The sequence below is a fragment of the Cupressus sempervirens genome, chromosome 11 (genome assembly GCF_028749045.1).
Source record: "Cupressus sempervirens isolate cs-2001-9-10 chromosome 11, ASM2874904v1, whole genome shotgun sequence".
NCBI lineage: Eukaryota > Viridiplantae > Streptophyta > Pinopsida > Cupressales > Cupressaceae > Cupressus > Cupressus sempervirens.
Window position 1 is genome coordinate 122402579 of NC_143128.1, and position 18428 is coordinate 122421006.

At 32.7% G+C, this 18428-nt stretch overlaps 1 long non-coding RNA gene across 5 annotated transcripts in view; it reads left to right on the top strand.

Moving 5' to 3' along the window:
* The window catches only part of LOC149528517 (uncharacterized), a 104276-nt gene that overhangs the window by 23637 nt on the left and 62211 nt on the right, over nt 1-18428 (top strand). The window contains exons 4-5 of one of the 5 annotated variants that reach the window (XR_016358990.1): nt 5380-5443; nt 5550-5920. The exons of 2 other annotated variants lie outside the window; for them this stretch is intronic. This is a non-coding gene — a long non-coding RNA (uncharacterized LOC149528517). 2 more of the 5 variants (XR_016358991.1, XR_016358989.1) reach the window with 2 other exon arrangements.

Here is an 18428-nt window from a genome sequence, read left to right on the forward strand (position 1 = left end):
CTGCTTAGCTCTATCAATACTTATTATACTCTGTCAGTGCAATTTGTCAAAGTTGGAAAAGATGCCCTCTCTTTGAGGGATTTTATGAGGTCAAATCAGAACATTACTTCAAAGAATGACACTTTTTAATTTGGATGGAAACAACAACCGATATGTAGGAAACTAGTATACCCAAATCTCTAAGAAGACCATCATTTGGGTGGCTAACATAGAAACTTCCTTTAGAAACATGTAGTCTAAGCCTGGTTATGCCACAATTCTAGCTATGTCATGGTCTCTGATTCACAAGAAGGGAATGGGTTGAGTAATGATAATCAACAAGATTTTTGTTGATGAATGAGAAGAGCATAATCCTTTAAACTTCAACAAGGTCCCAGATTTTGCTGATGCCAATGATTTTTGAGCTAGACACTTCTTCAAAACTGAGGCCTTTTTCAAGAACATCAATCAATTTCCCACTAATACATAAATTATATATTATAGTTTTCAAAGTTTTTATACAAAGGAGGAGAGGGTTACCAAGAAAGCCACACATAACATGTCAATTAATATAAATCCATTTCATATCAACTTCTTCCAATCCAAAGGAAAAAAAAACAACACTTTTTTATCAAGTTAAATCCCATTTCATTGTTCAATTCTCTATCTCACTATAAATTTGATCTCCAAAAATAAATTTGCACTGGCTTTTTTCGTACTTTAATTGATGTAGATCTAAATATTATTTTTGATTAAAGGGAAAAACAAAGATTTTACTTTTACAAGAACCAAATGATAAACACAAATCATATATAGAAAGGGAAAAAGTTTGAGCCCCCATTAATCAAGAGAGCAATTGTTCTTGCTCAAAATTTAATGGAAAGCCATTAAGAGATGATTTTTTCTTAAATTTCAAGGAAATGAAATGAAAACAACAAGGCCATGATTTTCCCACAAAATTCAACAAAATGCCATTAAAAAAAAAGACTAGGACTACAAAATTCAACAAGAAATTTTTATGCCGTTGTAGAAAATGTAGGTTTATAGAACCGCTAGGAAAAAATAATAAAATATTAGAAGGAAACACTGCTCCATATTGATAGGTGGTGTAACAACATGAAGAAATTGATAGAAGCAACTATTTGAAAACCCACTTTGCAAACAATACAAGTATACATAGTTATTGTAAATATTTCAAGATTCGCTCGTGCAATTTGAGTTCCAAGATTCACCCGTCATCAATATATCCAATTGAAATATGATCATCACTAGTTGAAGCACTTAATTTATATTCCCAAGCATTGGAGAAAGATTTGAAAGATTAGAAAAAATATTACCAGAAGCTATAATGTCCATAATTTTTTCCATATATTTACCAGTGCAACACCCACAAAGCCCTCCACACATTTAGAATGAAACCTCTAAATTTAGCATTATTTAACATTGCATCAACTTTCCTAGAGGACTTAAAATTTGATTCCTATGCTTGTCAGGCTTGCAAGTTTTCAAACAGTGAGTCTTGGTGACACTTTTAACAACTAGAGTAACAAAACCTAATCTAGTCATTCTATCATCTTTGATACATTTGCTAAAAGTTATGGAGAATCTTTGGGAGAGATAAAAGAAACTTACCTCCTAAAGCTAGACAACCCAAGTAATTTACCATACAAACATCTCCCACCAAGAAAAAGAGAGTATAGGGGGTAATTCTTACATTGAGCATCCATTCTCATTGTAGGGCTAGTAAACCGTTCTAAGGTCTTATGCTCACATGTATCACCGACATGCTTAAACAAAAACTCTGAATGCTAGCTGTGTTAGCAATGATGCTGGTAACCTTACACATTGCTTCTCTTAAACAAGCCTCTGATACTGTACATTCTCATGGAAGGGTAAGGGTGAACTTTCCCGCCATGCGTAATGCCAATCAAATAAATAAAATTATTGATATTCAAACAACTTCTGTACTATCCTGTAGCACATTGCAAAAGTTCTAGATTAATGTGTATTCTCTTGTCTAGGTATCAGCAAAGTTTTCTTGAGATTTTGTTTCCACCAAATGTAATCCAATGAAATCAATAAAAAATATTAATAATGAACTTTAAATGTAAAAAACTTGCATCTTTTCTTTGAATGTTTATATTGTCAAAGAGAAACATAAAAATATATGCAATGTTATTGGATGTCCATGTTCAAGAATAATCACTAGTTAAGAGACGAGCCTTGGCAATAGTTCTTTGCCATGGTAGGAGCTAAATTCATTGACTTTCTACTCTCTAATGCCTTAGATACAGTCTTCAAAATCAAATGAAATAGAACTGAAACTCATTTTCCAACCTTTGGTAGGAACTTGGCTGCCCTGCAACTCTTGTTTGAGGTGTTTCTTGTGAAATTGTAAAATCTTGTGCACTCATCCAATGTGACTAGAGAGTGGCAAAGATAGGTGGGTTGTTATTCCATTTGTCTATGATAAAGTAGCATTAGCAAAGATGATAGTTTTGCACAAATGTGCAATGATTTTCTCTCAATAGTTGTGCATAAATGTGCAATGATTTTCTCTCAATAGTTGTGCATAAATGTGCAATGATTTTCTCTAAATATTTGAATATTAGGGGTGTAAAATAGTGGAGATTTTATGGTTAGAATATGATTTATATGTTGTAGAAACTCATTTTTGACCCATACCATGAGAAGAATATTGTCACATATGAACTTGGAGCCCAAAATCATTGATATAAAATGTTATGAAATACTCCAACAATTTACTGAGACTATGTTTAGGCATAACATGAATCTTTGCAATGGATCATTCCTAAGCAATGCTAATTGCATGGATAAATTAGAGAAAATTTAGTGAGACTTTGACTCTATAAACCATAATCTATTTGGAAGATTACACAATATGATTAGTAAGCATCTTGTATACAAAGACTTTATCCCTTTACCTTGAACCTCTTGTGTCTTCTATAGTGGATGCCAATATGCTTGTAGAGGCTAAAGAAAAGAGATATATTTGAACCTCCTCAACTTTGAGGTAGTTAATAATATAAAACTTCTAAGCATTGCAATTTCATATCAATGTAGAGGTCAAAAATCTCATGGTTACACTAGATAGAAATTTTATCCGATCCATAATGGTGATGTGTATGTTGTGATTAGCCATGTTGATTTAAAAAATAATGAGTTCATTAACATAGAAAATGATTTTAAGTACAAGTATTAATGGCAGTAAGAAACTTTAGATTAGCAAATGATAATTGAATGGATATTCAAATGACTAAGAGACTCATTGAAAATCAATCAAACTAGCAAAGGATCTGGAATGTCCACATCACAGCTTCTACTACAACTTTTAATAGATCATAATAATATAAGACTAATATAAAAAAATTTCTTGAAGTGCTTTGCAACTTACCATTATCCCCATGTTACAATTAGGATATTTAGGACCCACTGGGAGCCACATTTCAATACAAAGGAATAGTTGTAGTCATAAGGTTGTGACCTTTGATGTGACACACATTTAGTAAATTGCAAAACATTGTTGATAAATTGTACATAACATACTTCCTCCAAAGGAATGACCTATCCCACCAACCCATCCTACCTTCAACAATTATTTGCATAACCTCATCAACACTTTGTTGTTACTGATCCAAATTATCAAACTAATTGTAACTTGTATCAACTACATCTCCCAAATCTTCAGGTAAATCCTTCAAAAACCATTTGTGGTTTTTTATATCAGGATTTGATATTCTCTGTTTCAATCAACCAAAAGATGAAGCTTGTATTTAATAAAGAATAGAAAAAACTTACTGTTGCAAGATTTGCAACAAAAATCATAGAGAGAAGGTGCTGACATTCTGGAGAAACATGAATATAGTTTGGAATAGAATACTACACGTTCAATATATGCTACAACCAAGATTAAAAATTATGATCAGCATTCATTAGCCTTAACCATGCAATAACATCTCATCTTTTTAAAAGAGCATATTGTATGAAGTTAAAAAGAAAAAACATATATGAATACAAAACATATCTTGCCTGGATAGTCTTTTAAAAATTCCTTGGTTCCTCTAGATCCTCAAATGGATATGCTCCCACTAGCATAATATAAAGAGTAACTCCACATGACCAGATATCTACAATCTAAAACACACAAGGGCATTTATCATCAACAAGATAATGTTTATTTTCCATTGAAGAAATTCCTGAATGATGGTATGGCCCATTTAAAACTTCCTAAAATATCTCTACACCTTGAGATGAACTGTCTCAGCCCTATAAATTGTTTCTTGGCCTTTACCATAATTAAAAATTTCATATAATTGTAAGCAACTCAAAACCATGAGGGTGCTTTTTACATGAAATATTTAATAACTTAAATGTTATAATCAAAAATTTAGGATCCACAAATGTAGACAATACAACTAGTCTTAAATTTTCCTTGTATAATTTCGTGCATTGATCTTTCAACAGATAAAATTCAATTTTATGTTTTTGTAACTGAAACCATTTCATATGTAAATACTTTTTTAGAATTTTAAGCTCATAGATAGAGAAGTTGCATGGTTACATGATAATGATTTGAAGAAGTTAATACCAAAAAATAAACTATATTTAGTGTTAGATCTAGATCACAATTGCTCAATTCTGCTCATTTTGTTGAAGTCCCCCATGAAGAGGTGACATATGTCACACCAACTTACTTAAAGGGCATATAAAATGCTAAATTAGGTGTGCTAGTCAGTTAGTTACCTGGATAATTTTTTAAATATCATTTTAGTCTTTGAAATTATTCCTTCTATAGTTGTAAGGACTCCCGCTTTAGTTACATATTCCTTTTCCTTGATTGCACCTTTCCATGCCTGTTAACAACTCTAATTACCTTTGTTGTTTATTATTACTTTGTTCACTACTTATTTTAACTTGATTGCTGGCTTAAGATTGCTTCCTTAGACTTATTTATTCTTATTCATTGCTACATGACTTACAATCATTTCGTTCATGATAAGAGTTTCTTATTAAGGTGGTGGTATGACAATATTTTCAATCTGCTGTTGTAAGTTAAATGGATATGATTTGATGACATTTTCCTCTTGAATGTTGATTTTTTCTCTTTCAATGAATGCTTATACTGATTGGTTCAATCTAGACATTTGGTTGTTGAAGATTAATATCAGTGGATTATTATCCTTCTTTTTCTTCTATGCTTTATCTCTGTCTCACATATTGATTAGAGATTTTCTGTCCAAGGGCTTAGAATATTGGCAAATAAAATATTTTAAGGTTAAGTGATTAGAAGAGAAGAAAAATTCTTTCTTCCTTTTTGTTGTTTGGAGAATGGAGATAGAGAGTGGAATAGAAATTGATTCTTTCAGCAAGAATTTTCAGAGTAGAGATGACAAAGTTCCTCTATCTCTTGCAAAAAGTGTTGGTAAAGTCATCACTTGCAAAGGTAAGATATCATTTTTCATTCTGAAATCTATTTTTCTTGTCAGTTTTCATGTCTTAAGATTCATGGGTTTTCTAATGAATTAGTCCTATTGTTGTTCTTTCTCTAGATTGTTTAGTTGCGGTAGCATGGAGGAATAAGGAGCTATTCGTAATACAAGATGTTCAGGCTAAGACTTTTTTAATAGTCCCTAATATTCTTATTAGGCTAATAGTGATTTAACCAAGGTTCTAAATCTTGTCTTGGAAAAACTTACATTTCTTGAACCTTGTTTTTTTATTTTGTTTTTTAATGAACCCTATTTACTCCTTCTAACAATGTTAAATAGAATTCAAAATTTAGTGTTCTTTGAGAAGAGTATGTCATGTTACAGTGACCATGATTATGGTAGATCTAATGTTGGGAAGACAACTTTGTCAATTTTTTGTATTATTCTTTTAAGGGTACTAGCTTAATGGAAGAACACCTACTTTATAAGTAGGAGGATGGTGGTTCAATTCTATTGTGTGCCCTAATATGACTAAATTAATGATTAAATAAACTACCAAATATATTACCAAATATACTATCATATATACTACCAAATATACTACTAAATAAACTACCAAATGTACTACTATATATACTACCCAAAAATAACAAATATACTACCATAAATACTACTATAAAAACTACCAAATATACTACCTAATAAACTACCATATAAACACCAAATAACAACAATAAATGACAGGTTTGGAGGAGCCAATTTATGGGATGAGGGTTTTCAAAAGAGAAGGAAAACTCTTGCATAATTTGTACATTCATTGTTTAGCATCAGATCCAGGTAGGATCTCGTGAGTTTTGCGCAGTAGCTCTTGCTTTGAAAATATCTGTCTTCTTTGTGTATGAATAAAATTGTTTTCAAAATTTCAATTTGGGTTTAAAACCCTTGTTTCTGAATCTATTGTTCTTTGTTTTTCGATGACAACTATGAATGAATTTCATCTTTTTGAAAACCTTGTGTTGAAATGTATTGTTCTTGAACATCCGTGAATGAATTTGTTTGATTAATTTGGTAACTCATAGATTGAATCGATTTAGAAAATTGTGTTCTGGATATATTTTGGAAAGTTTCCATTTTTAACAGGTTTCCATTTTTGGAAAGTTTTTGTTTTTAGCAAATTTTCATTTTTAGCAAGTTTCTATTTTTGAAAAGTTTCAAATTTAAGCAAGTTTCCATTTCTAAAAAGTTTCAATTTTTAGTAGGTTTCCATTTTTGAAAAGTTTCTATTTTTAACATGTTTCCATTTTTAGAAAGTTTTCATTTTTAGAAGGTTTCCATTTTTAGAAATTTTCTATTTTTAGTAGGTTTCTATTTGTAACAAGTTTCCATTTCAGAAAAGTTTCGTTTCTAGCAGGTTTCCATTTTTGGAAAGCTTATGTTTATAGCAAGTTTCTATTTTTAGTAGTTTCCATCTTTTGGGAAGTTTCCATTTTTAATAGGTTTCCATTTTTGGTAACTTTCCATTTGTAGCAAGTTTTTGTTTAAATTTTTTTTCCATTTTTAGTAGGTTTCCATTTCAGAATTTTTTTTCTAAAGTTTAATAATTAAAATTATTTTGGCAATAATTGATAATTATTGTTATTATTAATTTTAATAAGTATTGCTAATTTTTTTAATTTAATTATTTGAAAATTTGATTTATTACTTTATTATTTAAATATAAGTTTAAAGTAAATAAAAAATAAATAAAAAATAATTGGGAGAATTAATGTTTTGTTTTATAAGCTTGGATGTGTTTATATGGTTCAGATATATGAAAATGATTTGTAATAGTAGAGAAATTTTATTATTCAAAACCTTAGTAAATTTGATACTTTGGTAATGAAAACTGAAATCCTAGTTGTAATAAAAAAGCCTTATCAAACTTTGATACTTAAAACAAAAATGAAAACTTGAAAACCTTTAGGGAAAATTGAACTATTGTGTTTTCAAAATCTAATGAATTATGAAAATTACTTTTGTATGTATTCTTATGGGATGTGGTTTATTGCTATTGGTTTTAGGGTTGACTTAGTGATTGACCAATCAGTTTGTATTACTAGAGGCTTGGGGGTTTTCTTCTGTGATGATGTTATGACTTATTTTGGTTATAGTCTTTTATACCCAACCATGGTGATGTGTCATGTATGTTCTATGCTGAAGTCTGATTTGATGTTTTGTTGTGCTTCCTAGTTTCTTGTGTAGAATTGAGGTGAATGATATGACTTTTCTAGTATAACCTTTAAGTCTTCAATCAATTATCTTTGGATATTTTTCCAGTTTCTTGTTTAGGACTAAGGTGATTATTGTGATTTGTTTTGGTGATGTCATGGGCTAGTATATTTGTGCTTGATTTTGGATCAGTCCTGTTAGGATGATTATATTGATGAAATCTATGATTTTGATCAATGACATTTCATTGCTTTCCAGTTGCTTGTTTAAGAACTGATGTGTATTTTATGTTCTTATGAGATCTTCTTCTTTTGGTAAGCTTAAGGTAGGTTATATGTATGTCATGTTGGGAAGTGGCTTGCAATGGAGGTCGGAGCCCTAAAGAGGCTGCTTGGGTAACCCTTTGTAGTTTATTTTAATAAGTGATAACATTTCATTAAATGGGTTTAAAATGAATTAATACGATATTGGTGCCACATAAAGTCTCTAGGGGGGCAGAGTCTTGAGAGATTGTTAGGGTAACCTTAGAGTTGACTTGCTAATATGCCTTATATGTCTGAAAGGATATTGATGTTACATAGAGACACTAGGGGGCTGGAGTCTATTGAGTTTGCTAGGGTAACCTTAGAGTTGGCTCATGCAGTGACACTTGCCCAATTGCATAGTATATTTCCTACATGTCTTTGTTGCCTTTGGGATTGGTTGATACTTGTGTCTTGGTACCCTTTGAGATAGTTTTCTTTCAAATGTTTTCTTGACCTAGATGTTGGTTATAATGAATTTTGTTTTGATATCGTACGAGACTTGAGTTTATCTCCTCAACATGGTGGGAGTGGGCCATTTAGGTTCCACAAGGTCGGGTGGTTGTGATTCTTCTTATACCATTGAGATCCAATCATCGGATGTTGTTGCTAGAGGTCCTTATGCAGTTATACCTTTCTTTCTGATCTTGTATTTTTGTTGGATGATTATTCTGTATTGTATTGTATTTGATTATCAAATATCTTATGAGATGTTGTATTTAATATTATGTAAGATGTATATTCTTTGAGCTTATCACACCCCGTGACTTGTACAATGAATGATTAAGCATTTTTTATAATTGCTAGGTGGTATCTTGGAATTGTATATATTATTTAAATGGATTTGTACATACGATTATTCATTAAGGTGGAATTGTTATGTACTAGATTTAGTATTAGTTAAACATAAATGTGATTCAACATCATGAGACCCTTAGGAGATGTAATCTGTTTATGATGGTTATATGTATGTGAGTTTTGCTATTTTATCTCTTGTTGTTATTTCTTTTGCTATATTGTATCTATTGTTAAGTTATTATCTCTCAAAAATAAATGTTTGACAAACTTATTGAAACTTTAGGGTAATTTCTTTTGGGTTCCCTAGTGGGATGTTACATGCATAAAGTGTGCACATGCGTGATTGCGCATGTGCATACCCTCAGAGGTGCACACGTGCGGAGGTGCACACAAAGGCACACCCCCGGGACCTATATAACATCCATTGGGCTTTCCTTCTATTCATTGTCTCTCACCTCCAAATTTTTAGCGCACTTCCCCACCCCTTCGATCTCCATTGGTCTACCACCAAACTTCACAAACCTTCTAAGGTAAAAACCTCTCTTGAAGGTGTGCACATGTTCATGTGTGCACCCTCAAGGTGTGTGCATCTCTACATTTAGAAAATCTCTCCCCCCATTCCAAGGCATTGCACAAGTGTAGTTGTACACAAGAACACCTAGCATAGGTGTACAACTGCACATTTTTTTAATCTTAGAGAAAAACTAATGTGCATTAGCTCACCTATGCATGTGTGGTAGGTGCGCTAGTGTACAAAATAGGTAATTGAAGGGGGTTTTTCCTTATTTTTTCATCAGTTTGGGACCTAGTTGAGTCTTATTTTAGTCTTATGAAATAAGTACACTAATGTCTTCCTCTTTTGTGTAAATATAATGGAATCATCATCATCCTCTATGGCAGCTAAAATGACACCTAAACTTGTAGCATTCAAGTACCAAGGAGCTCCTAAGAAGTATAGATTCCAAGATGGGCATGCAGAGATTTGGGACATGAAACTTGGCCATATTCAATAGAACACCTTCTTGAAACTCTAAAATAATCCAAAGGAGAGATCAACAATGGTATCAACATTGATCACAACACTGCTTGAACACTATGTGTCAGATGAGAAGGTTGTAAAGAGCATGATGAAAGAGTTTGTCCTTAACTTTAGACCAAGAAACATTGAGAATTTTTTCCACCTCCCAAGGGCAGATTAATACCTCCAAATATCCTATGATGGAGTAGATAGATGTATAGGGAAAATGAGAAAGAGGCCAGGGAATTGGTACAATCCACATTCTTGATTGATAGGACACCCTTGAGTCAGAGAGTAGGAAAGGTGGATATGACCTCTAGGGTACATGAAAGATGACATTAGGTATTCAATTGTTCTCCTACATAGAGCCATGGCCCTCCCTACATCAGGTCACTTACAAACATGGATGGTTCACTTTAGTGAGATGATCAAGAATGCAAAGATGCCTATTGATTGAGCCACCATCCTAAGTGACAAATTGTACAAGCGATTGATCTCGTTCAAGAATGACCCATGTTTCTACATGAAATATTATATGGTGTATCTACTGGAAGCTAGAACCACAGACTACCTAGGCCTATAGAGGAAGGGAAGCATGCAAGACACGAAATCTTAGCCTTATGTGGTATATCCACAAACAGTAAAGAAAAAACTCCCACTACAAAGTGTGGAATACAAGGTAGTGAATGATGGATTTCTTTTGGTCATCATCAAATTCATAGAAGGTGATTATTCTAAACAAATGTCAGTAGAGGCAGTAGCGAGGATAACTGAAGTAGAAGCCTACTACATCTAGTTTAAGACATTCACCTATCTCCAAATAGCTAGTACTCTTTTGTGCCCCAAGAAGCTCCCAAGGTACCCTTTAGACTAACTTATAATTTTGGAAATATCTTGTCAATTCACTTCTGCATATGATAGAGTGAGGAAAAAACATAAGAAGACTTGAGTTTGGTCGATCACTATTGGAGCATTTGAGGTAAATTAGAAACAAAATATTCCTATCTACGACTTAGAGTGGGATCAATATCCCTTGGAATATTATTAGGCTTCTCACCCATATTTTGATAATATTGATATGGTTCAACATCTAGTAGGGAAGTAGTTCATGCATGAAGAAGCCCAAAAAGACCATTGGATATATTCAATACATAACTATGATGTCTGCATTAGGGACAATTGTAGGATCAGTCTACACTTGGCAGAAAGGGTGCTAAACATAAAGATACCCTAAAGGCCATAGAAAAGGATGTCCCAAAAATAGATCCCTTGTAAAAAAGAGATAACATTTATGATAAGCCCATTATGAACATAGAAAAAAGGTGCAAGGAGAATGATGACATAGATCATTGGGGTGGACATTTGGTGGAACTAATGAAGAAATGGCTTAGGAAGCCATTTTGGATGGATCTACTTCCCTAGGCCATACCTTTACAAACTACTACTAGGCCTCAAAGAGGAAAAGGTACCAAGGTCATCATACTAACCTACCTTACTAAATCACCAGTGAGGTTGGAAATGGTACTTCAACATTAGTAGGAGGTTGAGTATTTTGAGACTGAGAAGGGTAAGAGTACATAGAAAAGGGTAGCCCCTAGGGAAAGGAAGCAAGTGGTTGAGGCCCAAGCAATAGAAGAACAATAAGGGCCAGAGTCATCTGAGCAAGCTCAACTAGTGAAACCACTAGAGAAACAACCAGAGAAACAATAAGTGGAAGCATGAGAAGGAAAGGAGTTCTTCCACCAAGTACCTCAAAGGAATAAGCCTCCCCATGGGTGCTTAAGAGAGCCCAAATAGAAATAGCTATGGTAGGTGACAAGAGGAGAAAATTGAAGAAGAAGAGCACTCCCTCACCATAGGTGTCGAAAACCATTCTAGAAGAAGAGGATGAGGAAAAAGGGAACAAATTGAATTTCCCCCCTTATCTAAGAGAATCTGCTCAGTTAAGGCAACAGAGAATGAGAGGAGGAGAAGTGTAATGCTACACTAAATAAAACCAAATAATTTGAAAACAAAGACCAAGAATAATGAATGTAACATTTTTTTTATGAACTCATCTTAATACAAATACAAGTACAATGATTGAGCCACACTCAATCTGAAAACCTCAAAATACAAGTAGATATCATCAAAATATATATCCATTATGATGCAAATACATATCAAGTTCAGTACAATAATGAAGTACAACATCATTCTTAATCACTAATGTCCAACATATGGACCCTACAAGTAATTAAATACTGATTCAAGAAATAACTTCATTAGTCATCCTTAGCTACTTGTTAATCGACTCGAAGCACCTGTAAAACATACAGAAATGCAAAACAATACAAAAGGGGGCTCAATACACACTAAGTTAAAAATCGTCATCCACCTGCATAAATGTTAAGATTTACATATACATAAACATACTACAGATATCTGAACTACTTAACATAATGCAGTTCCAAAATTATTATGCAAGAAGTAACATCTACTTATCATTGCAAAAATTAAACTCGCACTAAGAAAATCTCGTAAATGATTCATATATATGCTGAGGTGTCATCACTATGGTACCAAGATTCTGCATCCATGTTTGGTATGCTCTTAGATTTCTCATAGTGGTACTCTCTATTATACTTGTCATACGATGTAACAGAGACTTGCCTTATTCTTCGTACTTAACCATATAGGTTTAAGTCATAGGTAGACCAATTATCTTATAATTTGAAATTAACCCACCCAATTCATTTTAATGTTATCACTGAATTAAATAACTGAAAAGGATTAACCAGATTCAGCCACCTCGATATATGTTCATTACAACTTTTCTTAAAACACACATCAAATAGATTTACTAAGAATGCACATGCATCAGGTATCAAATTAGTATACCACATGATACTACATTTTCATCCATTTGCAACCTATCTTATTCTGACATTTTTCAAAGGTAAATTTAGATCATTACAGCAATAGGAACAAATCTTATAATACCAAGATGGCGTAATTACCATTAAACTGCTAACTCAACTTAATGGTATTTATGAAATCTTAATACTATAACACAACTTCCTACTGAAATAATCATCTTAACTTATCATTGAATAGACCAAGATATCAGAACCAAAATACATATGATACTTCTGTTTAAAATGAAATTAAATCATCATATATCATAATCCTTCCTTTATTTGAAAATAATTTTCATTTCAATAATGGATAGAATAACATCATTAGAATAATATCTTCTAATTCATAGAATTTTCATCTCAAAAGCATAATATATATATCATTGGTATGTCTAAAAAAAAAAAAAAATTCATAACAAATACAAATTGAATCATCTTAACAGATTTCCACAACGTTTAGTTTACCGATTGGTTTAAGCTCTATTGATGTTTTTAAACAAAAAGAACATAATCAATGAAACCGTATATTCAAATAATCTTATTTCCAAATTTCCAAATACAATTTCTAACTCAAGATTAGCATACTAACTGTTTATCCTCGATATACTAATACACAAGTTGCGACACACACGTAACTCAATTACTAGTTTACACATATAAATCAATTGACAAAAAGTCTTTGCCCAGTCCCAATTAACAGTAATTCCAAAAACCAAATAATGTATGGAAACCCTGTACAACTGTTAAAAAATTCAAACCAAATTGTACTTCAAACAGGGTGTCAGCTATTGTACATGAAATTTTCCAGCAGTTCAATAAGCGTATCAAACTATACTGATAAAATGTTGATTCAACCTTGTTTTAGTTCCATGCATAACTGTTTGATACAATGCAGGTTTAATTTCACAACAAAGCTACTGCACAAAGATTACCCGCGACTTGTTTGATGAAAAGCCAAATCTTATTTTCCTTTATACAATATAAAATAAATCTACTTGTGAATATGAGAAGACTATTTAACTTTTAACTTACTATTCAAGCCCGAGTTTTCCCAAAATCTGTTTGCTATCATACCCTGCCCTGGTTCGTATATTCATTAGGTTAAATGACTATGAACATGACTTAATTACAAGCCGACTGAAAAAATGTTCAAGCCCAAGCTTATTTGCTCTGCTTCGTCTATGCCCAAAATCAAATGCAATTCTTTTGACAACATGATAATATTACTAATCATAGAGGCATGATTCTCACAAAGATTGGCTCGATAAATGTGGATCCTAAAACATTGATATAAATTCAACAAAATATAACAAAACCCCAAATGCGTTCTATGTTATCAAAGTGAAAACGCTATACCCACACTCAAGTATGGGTATATACAAAACTTAGCATCATCGTGCTGAACCTTGCATACACCCATGCTTGGGCGTCGACTTATATCATTATCAAACAAACAACATTATTTACGAATTTCAAAATAACCCATACAAAATAGAATAGGTTAGGGAAAAGAAAAGCCCCCTACCAAATCACAGTAGACTGACAGAACTTTGCTACAGGTTCGCTGTCAAGGTTACGAATCCAAAACAAATACCACGCTGCCAACACAACCAACTCAAAAACGTCTTTGGAATGGAGTAAAGTAGATGATACTAACAATATCAACCAAAACTTCTGGTGAGAAACCTCATCTTGGTCAATCTCATATGCACGTATCTCCATCAAACAAAACCCCTTCATGATGCCGATATCTTGGCATTATCTTATAGATGTGCAACAGAATAGAGGAAAAAATGGATAAATTTCGTTGCCATTTCAACAAACAAAACCCCATACCAGCTGTACTGGCCGGCTAAAGCCTTAAGTGATATTAAAAGTTCAACAAATTGTAATGAATGCTTCTACAACAAACATAGTGTCGTGTATACGGCTTCCTCTTCTTCTACCACATTATTTGGCATGCTCAAAAACAATGCAGAACTCTTTAATATTAGAGCATGCGAAACCATTGAAATTAGGAATATAAATCCTTAATATATATTTGCCAAAGTTTTGCTTATACGATAATCAGCATGAAAGTATTATAAAAGCCGTGGGCTTCATATTCACTCTCAATACACCATAGTGTATATTAAAATTGTTAGGGTATCCAAATCCTCAATAACTTAAGCAAACATACTTAAGGTAAATAAATTCTTTTTTAAAAAAAATATATTCAAAAGAATTAATGCTATAAAATCAAAACTAGTTAAAACAATGTATTTACCTAATGAAATAAATAAACTCTCTGTTACAAGGATATGCAACTGTGAATGTAAAACAACAAATGAATATGTTAACCTCAATAATATATATTAAATCAATCCTTTTAATCATACATCTCTCAAATTTGCTAAAATCCAAAAGCACGCAACATGTTTATATTTAAACGTATTTGTATTGTTTTGTTAAACATTTATCATGCTAACTTCTAATAATAAGTTCAACCACAATTACACGTCCCTTGGACATCTTCAACCAAATTCAACAGATAACAAAATGTAACATCAAATAAATACTTGTAATATTAAAGTCTTAATATGAAATTAACCGAAGTAGTGGTCAGGCATGACAAGAAGCTCTACATAAACACCTCCATCTTCTCTTAGAGAGCTTATCTAGCTTGAAAATTTAGAAGATGAACAATAGAAGTGCATAGCTAAGATGCAAGGTGAAGGAGCTGATATTTTTGACCTCTTAGATTCATATTTCATGCCAGTGGGCATCGAGATGGTAGGAGAAAAGATAAGAGATACTCCAAAAAATGAGCCATTAAAAGAGGATTGGAAACAAATGCTTCCTCTACCTTAAGGACCTCTTGGCATTCCACCACTACCACTACAAGACATGGCTATGATAATGGATAAAGGCTTAGAAGCTCCATGTCATCCAAAAACCTAGGTAGAAACAAAAAGTTAGAACATAGGGGAAGGAGAGTATAAACAATTGCATGTCAATGAAGTATCTAAAGAAGGGATATTAGAAGAAGAAACTCCACAAGTTCCCCTAGATATAGAGGCTGAATATTTAGCCCAACAAAGCACATAAACTCCTTTTGAAGATCTTCCTCAACATGAGAAGACTCCGAAGAGGAGTAATATAGGAAAGGAGCCTACCCTAGAACCAAATTCTTCAACCAAATATATGTCACCAATGGGGAACACACCATTGTGACTGAAGAATGAGGTCATGTTTTGACAAAAGAAGCAGCTGGAACTAGTAGAAGAGGAAGGAATGAGGGAATTGATAAAAGTGATAAAGAAGCTTAAGCCACCTTAGGGTGATGCTAGAACACTTTCCTTCATTATGAAGAATCATGATTAGGAACTTGTAGCCCATATCACCATTCCTCCTCCTTATGCCAACACCAAATAACTAACTCCTAAGGACTACCAAATGAAGGATGTGATATTGGGTAATCCCATAGTGGATATGGTGAAAGTGTTGATCATTATAGGCCTCAAGAAAGTGTTCAAACACATGGATCAGGATGAGTTAGAGCTGATAATGTTGTTAAAGAACAATGAGCTATTAAGAGGCTAACTAAATGAAGTAGTAGGACTCATTTACCTAGATAATCTTGAGATCACTTTTGGAGTTGCACTTGAAAAGAAGTAGGTAGGGCAACAAATTGATTCCTTTTTAATGCATGTTTGCAATGGCATGATAGTTTTGAAGAAAGAAGAGTGTAAATAATTATGGACAATTTGAACCCATTTTACCATATCCATACTAATGTTGACAAGTTGGTTTGCATTGTAAAACAATATCTTGGGTTGATGGATGAAGCATATACCTGGTTTAAGGATCTACAGGCACTTAGATTGATAAGGAGTCAAAGGTACCAGATGCTGATGGAGATATACTTAGCAAAAGAGCTAGATAACCTAGATGATTGGATAGAGAAGATATTGTAGGGAAATAAGGTTATGGAGTGATTACATGAGGGAATCCAACAAATAATGAATAAAGCTCAAGAGCATTTTTTGGAAGCGAAAAGGTACTGTAACATTGCCAGTCTCGAGGTTTTTGAAGATGATTCGAAGACCAAGCTTTCCTTAGTGAAATTAGTAGTTCAACAATTTAGGGACACATTCAAAAATGCTTCGTCAAAAGATGATGTATGAAAAGAATTTAAAACTAAAGAGACATTGTTGGAACTAGACACCAAGCTTGAGGATTTTGTAGAAACTAGGATAGAAGTAAGCAACTACCGACAAGTAGTTAAGAATAAATATGATGCATTAGATTTATTAGAGGCTAGTGAAGTTCTAGAAATAATAGAGAATTTTAAGGGAAAGCATCCAGATATCATTTTCATATAAAGGGGAACAAAACCCATATACTAGAAATTTAGTTTTGACACTTCAAAGATTTTTTGGATTTTTGGAACTTGTCACCATGGTGTGTAGGTGCAATTTTCTTAGAGGTCCACCAAAATTTTTGAAAAGAAGTGCATCGATAGTTGACTACTGATTGCTATGCATCAAAAGCACATTTTGACAGCAGTTCAACTCCTAGAAATGACTAGAGAAGGTCGAGCTTCTATTTTTAGAGCTTCCACAGACTTCTAGATCATCTCACAACTTCAATCTTATTATCTTCTTGATCTTTTTTTCTTTTATGTCATGCAAAGGATCATTCACCCTTTAATGGATATAAACAAGGGTGAAGACCTACTTAGCACCATTTAGAGTGTCAGTTTATATATAATTAGATTTTTATTTTTATTTTTTTAGAATAAGTTTACATTAAAAGAGCTCTCACTCCTCACAAAAGGAGGAGAGGGTTTCTTTTAAATACATGGCTATAATATGTACTCTAGGCCATTATTTTGATGCAATAATATATGCTATTGGTGCTCTCATTATTTGTGTAGTTATTCTTGCTAAAGCATGCTATTTTGTGAATGTATGTTCATGAATAATAATGGAGCCAATGATTTTATTGTGTTGTTATGATTGTGTGATCTTTTAGTTCTGGTGTTTTCCTTGTGTTAACAAATTTTGTTGTTGTGATGAATTTGAGAAAGGATCATATTTTTTCTTGCATAACATTTCGTCTCATGTGAGTGCACTTTCTGTGGCCTTGCAATTTGATGAAATGTGAAACATATTTAAGTTATTATTGAAGTTCTCATAGATGATTGCATTAGTGGAGTTGAGGAAACACTTCTCCTAATTTCATTGATTTCCTACAAGATCCTTTTGATAATTTAGTTCACAGACGTTTTGTTACTTTAACTTATGTCTGTTTGGAATTTCCTTCTGAGAAATTGGTTTTAATCTCTTGTTACTCTATCTTTGTAATTTTTTTTTTCAAACACTTGGTTAAAATAGGAATTCATATAGTTGCATTGATAAACTACATTCATCATAAAACATAAAACACAAGCATACATCTTCCTTTGTGGTTAGGTTTCAGCTATAGGTGTGTAGATTGGTTGGGACTAGAAAAGGCCTCCTTGTAAACATATACATTTACCTTCAATTGAGTTACCCAATAGATTGAAAAATAATCATCCAAAACCTTGGAGTTGGTCATTGATCAAATTTTCAAGAGAGAGATTCGAATAGTTCTCTGTCATTCAACATTGTGTAAAATGACAACTCAACAAGTACTACCTTCCATGTTTGACTCTTTTGTATTTGATCTAGTTATTCTTCCATATATTTTATCTAGAATTCATCTTTGGCCTCTTTTAAACAATTATCTATCTCTGTTATGAAAGGAAAAA